We start from the raw sequence: 16,614 nt of genomic DNA on the forward strand, positions 1-16,614 counted from the left end.
TGAGTATTATGGGATAGACTATTTATTATGGAGTTAGACCTTACACAATTTTGGGAGGATCTGAGGAAGAACGGGTCCAAAAAGTACCAGAGAAAAGTACCTGGTGCAGTGGAAATCAATGGCGGGAGAGACTGGTAGAGAGGTCTCTGGAAGGCTGTCTGCCCTTTGCGGCTTCTACCTCTGTGAGGTCACAGCAAAACATCTCCTGGCAGGTCTGGGATCACTGCTGCTCAGTAGGGCCAGCATTTGGGAAGAAGAGATGGATTTGGAGTGGGAAAACCAAGAGCAAAGCGGAACCCACCAGCACCTCAGTGACTGCCCCTAACTGCCTCTACCAACCTTCAGATGGTTGCTGCCTCATTCCTGACTCTTAAATAGCACACTTCTCTTGTGGCTACCTTATGCTGTCTCTGAGGATGTGGGGCTGGCTCCCCACAAGGCTGTTGCTTTGTGTGTCGGACGTGCTGGTTTGGAGCCAGACCTGAATCACTGAGGATGTGGAGGTGAGGCAGCTAGGTGCCCCCTGCAGCTTTTCTTCTCAGCATTTGCCTAGAGCCTCCAGAAAGGAATGCAGCTCTGCTGACACCTTGATTTTAGCCTAGTGCTATGGTCTGAATATTTGTGTTCACCCCCTGCCCCCAAACTTCATACGCTGAGATTCTAACCCACAAGGCAATGGTGGGTTCTTTGAGAAGTGATTAGGTCAAAAGGTGGAGCCCACATGAATGGGATTAGTGCCCTTATAAAAGAAACCCCACAGAGCTCCCTAGCCCCTTTCGCCCCATGACAATACAAGGAGAAGTCTACAACCCAGAAGAGGGCCCTCACCCCATCATGCTGGTATTTTGATCTCAGACTCCCAGCCTCCACAACTGAGACAAATAAATTTCTGTTGTTTATAAGCTACACAGTCTGTGGTTCTTGTAATAGCAGCACGAAGGGAATGAGAACTATCTCCCCTGGCAGCCCACTTCCAATGACTCAATGATTTCGGGGTACAAAAGGCCGGCCTGCTGGTCTCAAGCAGGGGACACACTCTGCGGTGCAGTTCATGCTCCAGAGCTCGCCATGGGCCAGTGTGCACCAGCTGAGGCCTCATCCTTGCTTAACTCCTTCATCTGCTCTCTTCTGCTTTTCTCTCTCCCTTTTTCCTGAGAGTGCATCCTCGATAAACCATAGGCACCTGAATTCCTGTCTTAGGCTCTTTTTCTAAGGAGTCCCAATCCACGACCCCTCTCTATTGCATTCTCCTCTTCAGTTACATGTCCCTCTTGCAGTTCTTAGAACCCTGGGCATTGGTTCATGATAAACCTTCCAAAGTTTTATTAACCCCATTTTACAGATGAGGAAACTGAGGTACATAGAGGTTAAGGTCATATGGCTTATAAGTGATAGAGCCCTGACCCTAGGCTGTTTGACTCCAGACACTGTACCACTATACTGCATTTATTTACATTATTTAATTATTTCTTGTATTTGCTTGTTTACTTTGGTTATTGTGTCTCCTCCCACTAAAATACAAGTTCCTTGAGGATATGAATTTTTGTGTATTCAGTCCACTGCTGTATCCCCTAGTACCTAAAGTAGTCCAGGCATTATACTAGGCCCTCAAATATTTATTAAACTACATAGTTTCTGTGACTTCAAGCTGTTCTTCTTTCTGGATTCAGGGGGAAAACAAATTGTAGTAAGGGTAGATCAATTATTCAAATTTCAGCCAACATCCACATCATGTAATAAATGCTTCTTCCTTTCCATCCTGATTCAGCTCTGTAATAAGTTGGATGCAATATATTTAAGGCACATGGTGATTGTTTAAATATTTGGCTTCCATTTTAGAACCGTGGGTGCCATGCAGCTGTGTAATTGTTGGCTGAGATGATCTCTGGCATACCAAATGCCAGAATTTGCAGTGATGATGTTGAGACCTTACCAGAGACAATCAAGGCTGGGAGAAGACCTGCATGAATCTAAGTGGAAAGTTCATGGCCAAAGTCATCTGTTATTACAATCTAGTGCTGCTCATTGAGACTTCAGGGAACCCCCAAAATAGCATGTCATCCAAGTTCCAAACTACTTTAGAAATAGACCCCAAAAATAAGACACAAGGAAATCAAAATATCGTGTTTGCTACTAAGAAAGCGGATATTGCAAAATGTGGCTTGGACTTAAGAGCCAAATGTTTTCCTAACACTAGACCCCAGAACTAGACAAATTTACCCACGGTGACTACAGAGCTCCCCAGGTAGGGCCTTGGCCCTATTAACTGATAGCATGAAGGAACAGAGCAGGACACACATTCTCTGCAGGGACACCAGCTCCCAAGGGGATTCCAGGGGAAGGGCTAGCGACCCTGTCCTGATTCTCCTTCTAAACTCACCTGTTAGACAAATCACTGTATCTTCCCAAGAAAAGAGTGAGTGATAGTGCAGAGAGATGCCAGGAGTGTTGCATGATGGATATCCCTTCAATGAAAGGAAACATTAAGAGTGGGGAATAATATTATACTTGCCACGGTACTGCCCCATGAGCAATTGGATGACTCTTGAAGGAATTTCAATTATATTTTTGCTTTATCAACTTGGTGTTACAGAATATGTAATCATTAGCCTCTTACAGCTACCATTTTGCTTCATAGTTACCATAGCTAAAACCAGATTTAAATCATAGAATTTTGCAGCCAAAAGTGAAACTTCAAAGATCATCTGGTCTACTGCTCTCCTTTTTACAGATAATGAAACTGAGGTCCAGAATGTGGGATATTTTGTCCTATTACAAAAATGTACGCAGGTCATTCAGAGCCAGAACTCGGACCCCCTGTTCTCTTTCTTCTCAGTCCAAAGCCTTTATCCAATGGCCTGTTTTTCAGCTTGTCATCAAATTGTCCCTAGTGCCAAGAAGGAGAGGAAAGAGAAAACTTCCACCAATAATAAGACGCAAAAACATAACATACATGTCTATTTCACAGTCAAGATTATGAGGTGGCAATAAGAAGACGAGGTGTTCAAGGAGAAGACAGCTATCAGTTTCACTAAATGATGTAAGATGAGGGCCTCATCAACTCTCACTGTTCCTTTCATGATACCTCGCACTGAAATTTCCCATTTACCCCTGTCCATGGTGCTGTGTTTACCTAAGACTGTTCAGAAAGACTTCACTTTTTACTTCCATAAAATTCAAGAGAACTAGGTAGTTTTTTAATATGAATATAAACTCCAGTATTCTAATGATGTCTGTTTTAAATTATTTATGCACAGCTCAAACCTCCTGGGCATTGTTGTTTACAAATCCAACATTATGGGCTTCCCTGGTGGCACAGCGGTTAAGAATTCGCCTGCCAATGCAGGTGACACGGGTTCGAGCCCTGGTCCGGGAAGATCCCACATGCTGCAGAGCAACTAGGCCCTTGAGCCACAACTACTGAGCCTGTGCTCTAGAGCCCGCGAGCCACAACTACTGAGCCCACATGCCACAACTACTGAAGCCTGCATGCCTACAGCCTGTGCTCCACAACAAGAGAAGCCACCGCAATGAGAAGCCCGTCGACACAACTAGAGAAAGCCCGCGCGCAGCAACGAAGACCCAACGCAGCCAAAAAAAAAAAAAAAATCCAACATTACTATGAATCATATAAGCTTTTTCTCAACAAATGGTAAAAGAAATGAGTGCTATTTCAGAGACCTGGAGGAGAGGGAAATGTTATTTCAAGACTCTTTCACTTCCTTTAATATAATATGTATGTGTTAAGGCTGTAAAACAGGACTCAAAAATAAAGATCATAAATCAACGTGTGTGAAAATAGAAATAAAGAATGTATTCATCGTTATAAATATATAGTATAGTAATAATGATGATTTTAAAATTTTATATATTCATGATTACTGCTGAAGGCATCCAATTATTTGTCTATCCCAATGCTTTTCCATATGAAAAGCTTGTGCTGTATTTTAAATTATAGAAAGTTTAGACGGGTACAGAAACTATCTATGGGGAAATGTCACTGTTTCAAAATTTCTTATTGAGACTACTTGCCAGTGTAACATAACAAGCAGCAACCTTGAACCATGAGCTATGGGTTAGATGTGCATATGGGCCATGGTGTTTGGAGATACAGGTGCTTCTGTATGCACTTTGGGCTCCGCAAGTAGGTCAGGCTACTGCAAAGGTTGTTATATTTTGCAGCACAAAGGCAATCTGGTTGCTAAGGGGGTAAAAGCCTTACCTGATGGACTACAGTCTCTCCCAGCAAATTCAGGTCACCGTATTATGGAAATGCACTGTGGTGTCTTTTTTTGTTGGATCACATGAAAATTGTTGCAACCAGATATCTGTAACAGAGAAAAATAGTCCACTGGCCAGGCAATCATGCATTGTAAAGGGTATTCCCCCAGGCTCATAAAGTTTGTAGAGCATGGATGATGATTTGCAAAGATATAGAGGAACTTGTGTGTGTGTGTTGGTTGGTTGGTTTATTTTTTTAAGGAAGTAGCTACTTCAAAGAGAGTTTTTTATTTTGGTTTTTGTTCATTTGTTTGTTTTTCTGGAAGAGTTTAGCTTTAGTACAGACTTCCACTCTTCGTAGACTTAAGATGAGTTTTGGGACCTTTTTCCATCAGCAAAAACAAATCATCTTATAGGGCTAAACTTATAAAAAGCCAGGCTAGAATGCTACCTAACCTTGGAAGAAGTAGTTATCAATTCTAACTGCTAGACTCAACTGTGTTCCCGATTCTCACAGCAGGGATTTTGATGTTTTATTCGCCTCAGTATCCCCAGAACCGAGAACTGGGCGTGACACCTAGTAAGCACTCAGTAAATATTGGTTGGATGAAGAATAAATCATTGATTCTAAATTTCAATCCTGCCTTTATCACCGCTGCCAATGTGATCTTGGGCCAATTTTTAACCTGTCAGCGTATCAGTTACCTCAAGGGAGACAGAGGTATGAAAGAACCTTGAGTGTTGTGAGAAGTCTCTTTACATGAGACTTCTCGTGTAAAGTACCTTAGCAAAGTACTTGTCATTCAATGTGAGGTCATTTAAAAATTATTTATATGTATATTTTAAATAAAGTTTTGCTTTTATGAAATTATGATGTGGTAACATCATAACATTTTTCTCACTTCTGAGACTGTCAGTTTGATAGTGCAGACCTTACAAGATGAATGATTTTCCTAATTTTTCATAACTGTAAACTTTAACCTAGCCATTTAGGATTTTCTCTGATACATGCTCATTTAATCTTGAGATTTCAGTTTACTCTAGAATCTAAGACAAATGTGCTGTTGTAACACATTGCAGTGTCTAAAGTTCAAAAGCTCTCTGTGTTTATATTAGAAGAAATATACAGAAAAGAAGTTATTAAGCTGTACTAAAGATCAAAATTGACATGAAACACTGAAAACTAAAGCCATTTAGAGCGTTTATTGAGGGACAGCATTTACCTAAACTGAAAACCTGAAAATATAGTTACCAAATCATAGTTACTGTCTTTCTATTCTGTTAATGACAAGGATCAACAGATCCTAGGATCCTAAATCATCATGTGTCAGATTTGCTTGAAGGGATATATTTATAAAGGCATCTTATATTGTGTGATAGTCAGGTATAGATACATATAGATAGAGAGACAGATAGACTGATAGATGATAGATTAGATATGGTAGATAGATAGATAGATAATCTACTGGTTCTATTTCTCTGGAGATATCTATGTACCTATCTTCCTACCTATCTATCTATCTATCTATCTATCTATCTATCTAGAGAGATTATGAGGAATTGGCTCATGTGATTATCAAAGTAGAGAAGACCCACGATCTGCCACATGCAGGCTGGAGACACAGGAAAGCTGGATCAAGGGCCTGAGAAGCAGAGGAGCTAATGGTGTAACTTTCAAGCCAAGGGCCAGAGACAATGAGATGAGGAGTCCCAGCTCAGTCAGTGAGGCAGGGAAAAACAAAGCAAATTACTCCTTTCTCCCCCTTTTTGTTCTGTTCAGGCCCTCAACAGATTGGATGATGCCCACCCGCGCTGGGGAGGACAATTTACTGAGTCCACTGATTCAAATGCTAATGTCATCCAGAAATGTAGTGGATCACACTCAGAAATGTTTAGTTTGGGCATCCACAGCTAGTCAAGGTGACACATAAAATTAATCATCACATTTTGTTTTCACTAATTTTTTGTATGGAAAAGATGAATTCTAGTTCTAACATTCCTAATAAAGAAGTTAAGTATTCCTATTAGAAGATTCCAGGTCTAGTAGTAGCTTCACTTACCTATTATTTAATTACACTTAAAATTTTGGGTTTTTTTAATTAAAGAATCAGAACAATTTTTTTTATTGGAGTATAGCTGCTTTACAATATTGTGCTAGCTTATACTGTACAGCAAAGTGAATCAGCTATACGTATACATATATCCCCTCTTTTTTGGATTTCCTTCTCTTTTAGGTCACCACGGAGCATGGAGTAGAGTTCCCTGTGCTACACAGTAGGTTCTCATTAGTTATCTATTTTATACACAGTAACAATAGTGTACATATGTCAATCCCAATCTCCCAATTCATCCCACCCCACCCCCCTTTCCTCCTTGGTATCCATACGTTTGTTCTCTATGTCTTTGTCTCTATTTCTGCTTTGTAAATAAGATCATCTATACCAATTTTTTCAGATTCCACATATATGCGTTAATATACGATATTTGTTTGTCTCTTTCTGACTTACTTCACTCTGTATGACAGTCTCCAGGTCCATCCATGTCTCTACAAATGACCCAATTTCGTTCCTTTTTATGGCTGAGTAATATTCCACTGTATATATGTACCCCATCTTCTTTATCCATTCCTCTGTTGATGGGCATTTAGGTTGCTTCCATGTCCTGGCTACTGTAAATAGGGCTGCAATGAACGTTGGGGTGCATGTGTCTTTTTGAATTATGGTTTTCTCTAGGTATATGCCCAGTAGTGGGATTGCGGGGTCATATGGTAATTCTATTTGTAGTTTTTTAAGGCATCTCCATACTGTTTTCCATAGTGGCTGTATCAATTCACATTCCCCCCACCAGTGCAAGAGGGTTCCCTTTTCTCCACACCCTCTCCAGCACTTACTGTTTGTAGATTTTTTGATGATGGCCATTCTGACTGGTGTGACGTGATACCTAATTGTAGTTTTGATTTGCATTTCTCTAATGATTCGTGATGTTTAGCATCTTTTCATGTGTTTGTTGGAGAAATGTCTATTTAGGTCTTCTGCCCATTTTTGGATTGGGTTGTTTGTTTTTTTTGATATTGAGCTGCATGAGCTGTTTGTATATTTTGGAGTTTAACCCTTTGTCAGTTGCTTCGCTTGCAAATATTTGCTCCCATTCTGAATGTTGTCTTTTCGTCTTGTTTATGGTTTCCTTTGCTGTGCAGAAAAACTTTGGATTTTTAATAGGATACTAACCCGAAAGCCCCATTATAACCAACGAGAAAAAATGTTTTTAGGCCTCACCACTGTTCCCCAGCCCCTAAAACATTGGTTGGAACACTTCAATGTACTGTAAGGAAGAACTCAAAGATGGGTCCCTAGGAATATGGGACTCCCACGGCTACTAATAACATACCAGAAAATCCAAGAAGCTGTGCTGATTATATCAGTTTTTGCCAACCCAGCATCTTCTAGGATCATACTCCTTAAAACAGAAACAATAACAAGAATAATAAGGGCTAACACTTAATTAGCAATTACTTTGTGCCAGGAACTGTTTTAATGAGCTTATGTATATTAACTCGTTTAACCTCATAATTACCCTATGCAGTAGGTTCACTAATACTATACCTATATTACAGCTGGGGAAACAGGCACAGAGAGAAGCACCCAAGATTACACAGTTACTAAATGGCAAAACATACCCTGGATTCCATGCACTTTCCCTACCTAGGTACACATGTACCGTATCTGTACTCATGTAGTAAAGCAGACTTTCAAGTTAATTGGGTCAAGTAAGGAGGATCTAATGTGAGATATAATTCAGTTCTTCCAGATTTTATTCTTTTATGCTCACATTATTTCTTTTTATGCTGGACTTCATGACATTTCACCCCTAAATACGTCAGTATATAACTCACAAATATAAGGACATCCTATGTAACCAAAATAAATATTTATTACGCCCAACAAGCCACAATATTAATCATCTTAATGAGTTTTAATATCATTTATGACCTAAGCCATATTCCAATTTCCATAATTGTTCCCCCAATTGATTCCGTAGCTGTTCAAAACTGTTCAAACTAAGATCTAATCTAGGACCACATGTTACACTGGTGGTTGGGTCCCTTAAATTTCTTTTCCTCTCTAACATCCTCTGGTTTTTTTTTTTTTTTTAGTTGTGGCATGCCAGATCCAGTTCCCTGACCAGGGATCAAACCCAGGTCCCCTGCACTGGGAACTCAGAGTCTTAACCACTGGACCACCAGGGAAGTCCCCAGCCTATGTTTTTATGGTGTTGATTTGCTGAGAGCCCAAGACATTTGTCCACTGGAATGTCTCACCTTTCAAGATTTGCCTGAATGCTTTTTCGTACTGTTTAGCCTGTTCCTACTTTTCCATTTATTTTCTGCCTTTTAGATACTCTTCTGATACTTAGAAGGGCAAGAAAATAAATCAAGTCTGTAGGCTGTTAGAGGAATCTAGAAAGGAAGTCTCTGAAGACTTAAGAGGGGAATGAGGAGGCACTAAGGACTGAAGGAACATTTTTTGTATTATCTCTAGACTTAATCCATTTGAGTAATTCCTGGATGAATGACTACAAGTAATCAAGAGTACAATAGCCTAAACAACTTTCATTCTGAACAAAGACTAGGAATTGTAGGTACAAGGCAGCTTTGTGAAATGGAGGCCAATATACAAAATAGGATTTTTGTTTATTGCCTAACAAGCTTTATCATATTAGGTGGGGCTTTGTGATACAAATTCTGACTGGAGACTCCAATCTTTCCAGGGTCAAAATGTAAAGCAGCCAGGTTTAGTTTCCTGGGCAACCAACAATGTAAGACTGGTGAGTTGTAAACTCAACTTGTTGCTAACTTGCAGTCACGAAAGTCCTTTGAATCTTTGTTCAAAGACAACTCATTTGAATGTGCTTTAAATGCTCAGGAAATTGCCCTGGAAAACCTTTATTCAAGGTAGGTAAACAAAAACTGCTGTTTCTATAGTATTATTAAAATAGACTGGCTCCATTTCAAGATGCTTCCTGCATTGATCCACTCACCAAATATTCTCAGGCCTACTTTGGCCAGGACCGTGGACACATTACAGGACTCATTCATGCATTATAGTGAATTTTAGCTCATTTCACCAGGGTTCAAAAAGAGCCATGTTCTTGTGTCTCTAAATAGATGCATTTGTTCAGAGCCTATCCACTCAGGAAAATTCAATCTCGTGAATTTGATGGGGGCAGAGTGGGGAGGTAACCCTTCTCCTAGAGTCAGGAGAGAGGCTCTGGGGCTCCGGCACAGGCCAGAGCATTTTAGAAGGCCCTCTGATCCCCTCTGGCCACTGTCGAGATGTTCAATGTCAAAATCCACATGGTCCCTTGAAAGTGGCGGTCCCAACCCAACACCAGAACTTTTGAAGACAGGTAAACTAAATGTTTAGTGAACCTCCTTTCTCAGGGCACACTGGAGCTCTTTTGCCATGAGGTCGTTCCACAGACCAGAGCTACAGGAGGGAGAGAAGTGCTGGTCTCTGCTACTCCAGGCCCTGTACACCCCTGTTCCCTCTCCAGTCTCTCAAAAAGCTCAAAATCTTCCCCCTAGGATCAGTCCACTTCTTCCTCTCCCAGCTGGGGCTTTCTTCCTGCAACAAAATTCTATGGAGGAGTGATGTTATGGATCCCTGTTTCATGCTTTATTTATGATCTCTCCCTTTATACCTCTGATTCAAAAGACATCAACAATCCTGGAGGTAAGGCCACCCTCGAGGAGTTTCTCGCAATGGGGAAGTCCTGCTATTTGTTCAGGCTGCTGAATGAGTATGAAACAGAAATTAATCTCTCAAGGTGGTTTTCCAGCCACAGACATGAAGGTGAGAAAGACAGTCCCTGCCTCCAGGTATCTCAAATAAAGAGGTCATTAAAGTATAGCACACAGGAGAGATCCCTGTACCAGAGGCTAAGGAGGGTTTTTCTGGAGGATATCAACACTTAAACCGCATGCCCCACTTATGTGCCAGGCACTGTTCCAAGCCATTATTTATATAACTATAGACTATAGATGTACAGTGGGGCTATCACTGGAACTCAGGCAATCTGGCTCCAGAGTCCATGCCCTACATTCCTAGGCTCTACAACACCAAGAGTGAACTGTGATGAGCTCTGGGTGATAATGATGTGTCAACATGGGTTCATCAGTTATAACCAATGCACCATTCTGCTGGGAGAGGTTGATAACAGGGAAGCTGTGCATGAGCAGGGGCGGGACGATATGGGAAATCTCTGTACCTTCCTCTCCATTTTGCTGTGAACCTAAAACTGCTCGAAAAAAGAAAGTCTATTTTTTTTTTTAAAAGTAAGTGCTTTTCTCCTACCCCGACTCTAGCCAGGTGGGGAGGTTCTTCTAGGGAGAGGCTTGGATCAGACACCAGTACACAAAGATGACAATGCACCCTTGGAGTGAGGTCAAAATACTTGCCCCGAGGGCTTCCCTGGTGGCGCAGTGGTTGAGAATCTGCCTGCCAATGCAGAGGACACGGGTTCGAGCCCTGGTCTGGGAGGATCCCGCATGCAGCGGAGCAACTGGGCCCGTGAGCCACAATTACTGAGCCTGCGCGTCTGGAGCCTGTGCTCCGCAACAAGAGAGGCCGCGATAATGAGAGGCCCGCGCACCACGATGAAGAGTGGCCCCCACTTGCCGTAACTAGAGAAGGCCCTCGCACAGAAACGAAGACCCAACACAACCATAAATAAATAAATAAATAAATAAATAAATAAAAATTAAAAAAAAAAAAATACTTGCCCCGAGATATTACTGGTCACTGCCCGCTCACATATTCTCTCTGCTATACCAGGAGCCTTCTGGGTTTTGCCTTCAAAGGGCTTTGGTGTTATAGGCTATGGGAAGCAGCTCTGGAACATTAATGTACTAAATTAACTTTCAGGATATCTATCATGGGCATTCATGAGCGAAATAAAGGATAGGCCTGTCTCAGGAACACTGGAGACACAAGCAAATTGATGTACACTCATCTTCATATTTCAGATTTTCCCCGTTTGGGCCAAAATTATGATCCTTGGGGCTGACTTTGCCTCTCGCTGAGTCTGACAGTCTGAGCATCAAATCCAGATGAAGCTAAAGCAGCCAGGGCTCTTGGTTGATGGCCCAGAAGCTCAAGCTGAGAGCCTGGCAACACACTTCTCCTGACAGCGGTGCCCGTTCACAAAGGAAAGCAGAACCCAGGCTCAGCCTTTGCGTGACGCCTCCTGTAAACCGGACTGCTTGGCTTTTGTGAGACTTGACATTATTTATTCCTCAGAGAGGGAACGAGTGACTCACGAGATCTTGTGATTCACAGAACTAGGCAGCTGGCAAGTGGAGAGCTGGGACAAGAAAATGGAGAGCTGGAGGGTGAGGGCTGCTCTGGCCACTCCGAGGTCATCCAAGATGCCCACACACACACACACCAGGAAACTCCCCCGCCAGAACGCCAGTCAGAGCCCCTTTTACCCAGCAGGGGAGAGGTGGCTGAGCGAGCCCAGGGCTCCCTGTGGTGCTGATTGAGATTTCCACAGCATTCTGTTTTTAATGCATCCCCTGCCCTGCCCTCCCTACTAGGGCCTGCTCTTCAGCCAGCCACACTGCAGGCTGCTCCAAACTGTTTGTCTGGGTCCCTCTCCCTCCCTTGCTGCCTAGGCTTCTCTACCTGTCTCTTGTTTTGCATCTGTTTATGTGTCTTTTCTGCCCACTGAGGCTACTGGAGACATACATATTATAGAAGTTAAGAGCATGAGTCTGGAGCCAGGCCACTAAGGTCTGAATCCTGACTGTGCCTGTTCCCAGCTATGACCTTGGCCATGATACGTAACTTCTCTGGGCCTCATGTTTCTTACATGTAAAGTTGGAATAATAATACCTATTTCTCAGGTTGTTTAAAAGGCCCTGCAACCATTAGGGGAAGGAAGGAGGGAAAAAAAGGAGAAAAAGAGACTGTGAGTCTTGGACTTCCCTGGTGGCACAGTGGTTAAGCATCCGCCTGCCAATGCAGGGGACACAGGTTTGAGCCCTGGTCCGGGAAGATCCCATATGCTGCAGAGCAACTAAGCCGGTGCACCACAACAACTGAGCCTGCGCTCTAGAGCCCACGAGCCACAACTACTGAGCCCGTGTGCTACATCTACTGAAGCCTGCGTGCCTAAAGCCTGTGCTCCACAACAAAGACAATCCACTGCAATGAGTGGATTACATTACACATTATACACGCACATTACAACGAAGAGTAGCCCCCGCTCACCGTGACTAGAGAAAGCCCGCGTGCAGCTAAACTTATATATATAAAAAAAAAAAGAGACTGTGAGTCCCTTGAAAGAAAGCACCAGGTATAATTCATTTTTTATTCTGTGCCTCATTACATTCATTTATTCACTCTTGAGGTCATACAATGTTCTAGTTACTCAGCAAGATCAGTCCCTGTCCTCAAGGAGCTCACAGTCAAGAGGGGTGACCATGAATGACATCAGTGCTTGTAACACAGCATGATGACAGCTCAGGGACAGTTCTGAAACGCATGGCTCTAGAGCCTGAGTTCAAATTCTGATCCTGTCACTTCCTGGCTAAGTTACTAGCATCTCCCTCATGGGACTGCTGTGGGGATGAAGTTAAAAGGTGAAGAGAGACCAGAAGAGTACCTGGCACATAGTGTTTAATACATGTTAGTTATAAATGTTAAGCTTTTATACATATATATGCATAACAGATACATACATACGCACACCTACATATGCATAATAGGTATCCACTGCAAAGTGCAATGGGAGCCCAGGAGGTGGGAAAGCAAACTTGAGTCTGGCCAAGCTGCCGAGAGGAAGTGATCCCTAGGCCCAGTCTTTAAGAATGAGTAACACCATCAACAAAACAAAAAGACAACCTACTGAATGGGAGAAAATATTTGCAAATGATATGACTGATAAGGGGTTAATATGAAAAATATATAAACAGGTCATACAACTCAACATCAGAAAAACAAATAACCCAATTTAAAAATGGGCAGAAGACTCGAATAGACATTTTTCCAAACAGGACATGCAGACGGGCAACAGGCACTTGAAAAGATGCTCAACATCGTTAATCATCAGAGAAATGCAAATTAAAAACCACAGTGAGATATCACCTGACACCTGTCAGAATGGCTGTCATCAAAAAGAACACAAATAGCAAATGTTGGCGAGGATGTGGAGAAAAGGAAACCCTCATACACTGTTGGTGGGAATGTAAATTGGTGCAGCCACTGTAAAAAACAGTATGGAGGGCTCTCAAAAAAACTAAAAATAGAACTACCATATGACCCAGCAATTCCACTCCTGGGTTTATATCCAAAAAAACCAAAAACACTAATTTGAAAAGATACATGTACCCCAATGTTCATAGCAGCACTATTTACAATTGCCAAGATATGGAAGCAACCTAAGCAACCATCAATATGAATGGATAAAGAAGGTGTGGTACATATACAATGGAATACTACTCAGCCATAAAAAAGAATAAAATTCTGCCATTTGCAACAACATGGATGGACTTGGAGGACATTATGCTAAGTGAAATAAGTCAGACAGAGAAAGACAAATACTGTATGATATCACTTATTTCTGGAATCTAAAAAAATACAACCAACTAGTGAATGTAACCAAAAAAGAAACAGATTCACAGATATAGAGAACAAACTAGTTGTTACCAGCGGGGAGAGGGAAGGGGGGAGGGGATTAAGAGGTACAAACTATTATGTATAAAATAAGCTACAAGTATATATTGTACAACACAGGGAATATAGCCAATATTTTATAATAACTATAAATGGAGTATAAACTTTAAAAATTGTGAATCTCTATTTTGTACACCTGTAAGATATAATATTGTACATCAACTATACTTCCATCAAAAAAACAAAAAAAGAATGAGTGAGAGAGGGGTGGAGAAGCTGAAGCTCTAGCACGTGCAAAAGCATGAGAAGGGAAAACTTCAGTCACTCTGTAGGGCTAGAGGGCGGAAGATCGATGTGCTGAAGAGACAGGCAGGAGCTGAATCCTGCAGGGCCCTGCCGATGAATTGGGATCTTTCCTGAGGATAGTGTGGGGCTATGGAAATTGTTCAAGCTGCAGCCCACCACGAACGTTTTGGCACTTTCTAAATCAGCCACATTTTTCATAGCATTAGCCAGCGACAATCAACTATGTGATCATGATCCTGAGGCCCCGTCAGCTGCTGAAGCACTGCCTAAGAAAGGCTCTGCTCGCAACATTGTAAATGAACTGTATTTCAATAAAAATTTTAAAAATAAAATAAAATTAAACAATAAGAAAAGCTCTGTTCAGTGTTATCTACTTCTAGGGCCAAGGATATTTTATTTTATCCTCATTCTTTGAGAAGTTATCAATCCTTTGTTGGAGGGACCCCTGTCTTTTCTCTTTTATCTCTGAAAGTGCCTAGAACAATACATGGGCACCTCAGATTTGTCCAACCAGTAGCAAGCGATGAACTCACATAATGCACATTGCATATTGGTAACTTCTAGTTATTTAAGACCGTTAACAAAAAACATTCTGGTGGAAAGTACAAATGAGGGTGGGGACATAGACTTTATTGTATCAAGATGTTAAAAGGACAATTGCCCATAGCATGTTTGTCAGAAGATAAACTTCGGTGTAATGGAGAGCTGTTCATTTTTATAACAAAACCAATTAGAAAGTTTTTCCTTTTAGACCATGAAATGGCAGAGGGTTATTTCTGACTTCCGGTAACACAAAGTAAAATTAGCAATGGAATTGTATCCCCTTTCATTTGGAGGGGCAAGTGGGAGTGAAAAGAAAGCGGTGAATCACATGGAGGAATGTGGTCTGGGGGATGTACTGGGGGGATACAGATTCTGCCCAAAACAACAGTATCTTGACAGGCAGCCTTTGAACTCAGGCTCACTGATTCATTCATTCTTTCAGCAGCTCTTTACCGGGCCCCTCCAAATGCTAAGTATACAATGGTGGGCAAAACAGACACCATCTTGTTCTGTACTTCATGAAGATGACATTGAGGCAGGGGGAACAGGTTTTAAAGGAATAAGCACACTAAAAGTTATATAATAACAACTCATGATAAGTGCTATGATCGAGGAGAAGGAAGACCCACTTTAGGCTGGGTTGGGGCTGGGGAAGGTCCTCCTGAGGAAGAGTCAGAGAAGGATAAGTAGGAAAAAGCCAGGACAAGACTGGTGGGGAAAGGAGTCCAGACAGGGGGAGGCTCCACGCCAGGCCTCAGGTGGGAAGAGCTGGGTGAACTCAAGGAACAGAAGGAAGGCAAGGTGGATGGCAGAGGGGCCAGCGAGGGGGCTGAGGCCGGAGGAGTAGAGACCAAAATTAGGACAGGAAGAAAAGATGGGAAATGATGAGGGCCTTCCAGTGATCCACAACTTCTCTCTTCCAACTCAGCACACTCCAGGAGTCCCAGTGGCATGTCAGGGAGCAATCGCAGCTGAGGTTGGGGTGAGTGATACAGGTAGTAAAAGCACCCAGCAGCTCCCCCTATGTGTAGAGGTTGGGAGTGGCAGGAACGGGGAGGACATGGACAAAGAACAACGGAAAGAGAATGCTTGGGAGCCACGTTGACCAGGCTTTGACTCCAAGCTCCCAGTGTGGCCTTGCACAACACAGTTGCCTAGTCCATAAAATGCAGGTAACAGTACTCACCCTAAAGAGCTGTAGAAAGGGGCCTCCCTGGTGGCGTAGTGGTTAAGAATCCACCTGCCAATGCAGGGAACACGGGTTCGAGCCCTGGTCCGGGAAGATCCCAAATGCCACGGAGCAACTAAGCCCGTGCGCCGCAACTACTGAGCCCACACGCTATAACTACTGAAGCCCGCATGCCTAGAGCCTGTGCTCCGCAACGAGAAGCCACGGCAATGAGAAGCCCACACACCGCAACGAAGAGTAGACCCCGCTTGCCGCAACTAGAGAAAGCCCGCGCATGGCAACAAAGACCCAACTCAGCCAAAAATAAATAAATAAAAGAAATAAATTAAAAAAAAAAAAAAGAGCTGTAGAAAGGATTGCATAAGGATGGGCAAAATGGGTGAAGGGGGTCAAAGGTGCAAAATTCCAATTATAAAATAAGTAAGTCACAGTGATGTAATGCACAGCATGGCAACTATAGTTACTAATACTATATTGCATATTTGAAAGTTGCTAAGAAAGTAGATTTTAAAAGTCCTCATCCCAAGGCTGGGGCGGGGGGTGACATTTTTTGGTAACTACATATAGTGAAAGATGTGAACTTGACATATTGTGTGATCATTTTGCAGTGTATACAAATATCGAATTGTTATGTTGCGCACCTAAAATTAATATAATGTTATATGTCAATTACACCTC

This window comes from Eschrichtius robustus, chromosome 4 (assembly GCF_028021215.1).
Source record: "Eschrichtius robustus isolate mEscRob2 chromosome 4, mEscRob2.pri, whole genome shotgun sequence".
In the NCBI taxonomy this organism is placed as follows: domain Eukaryota; kingdom Metazoa; phylum Chordata; class Mammalia; order Artiodactyla; family Eschrichtiidae; genus Eschrichtius; species Eschrichtius robustus.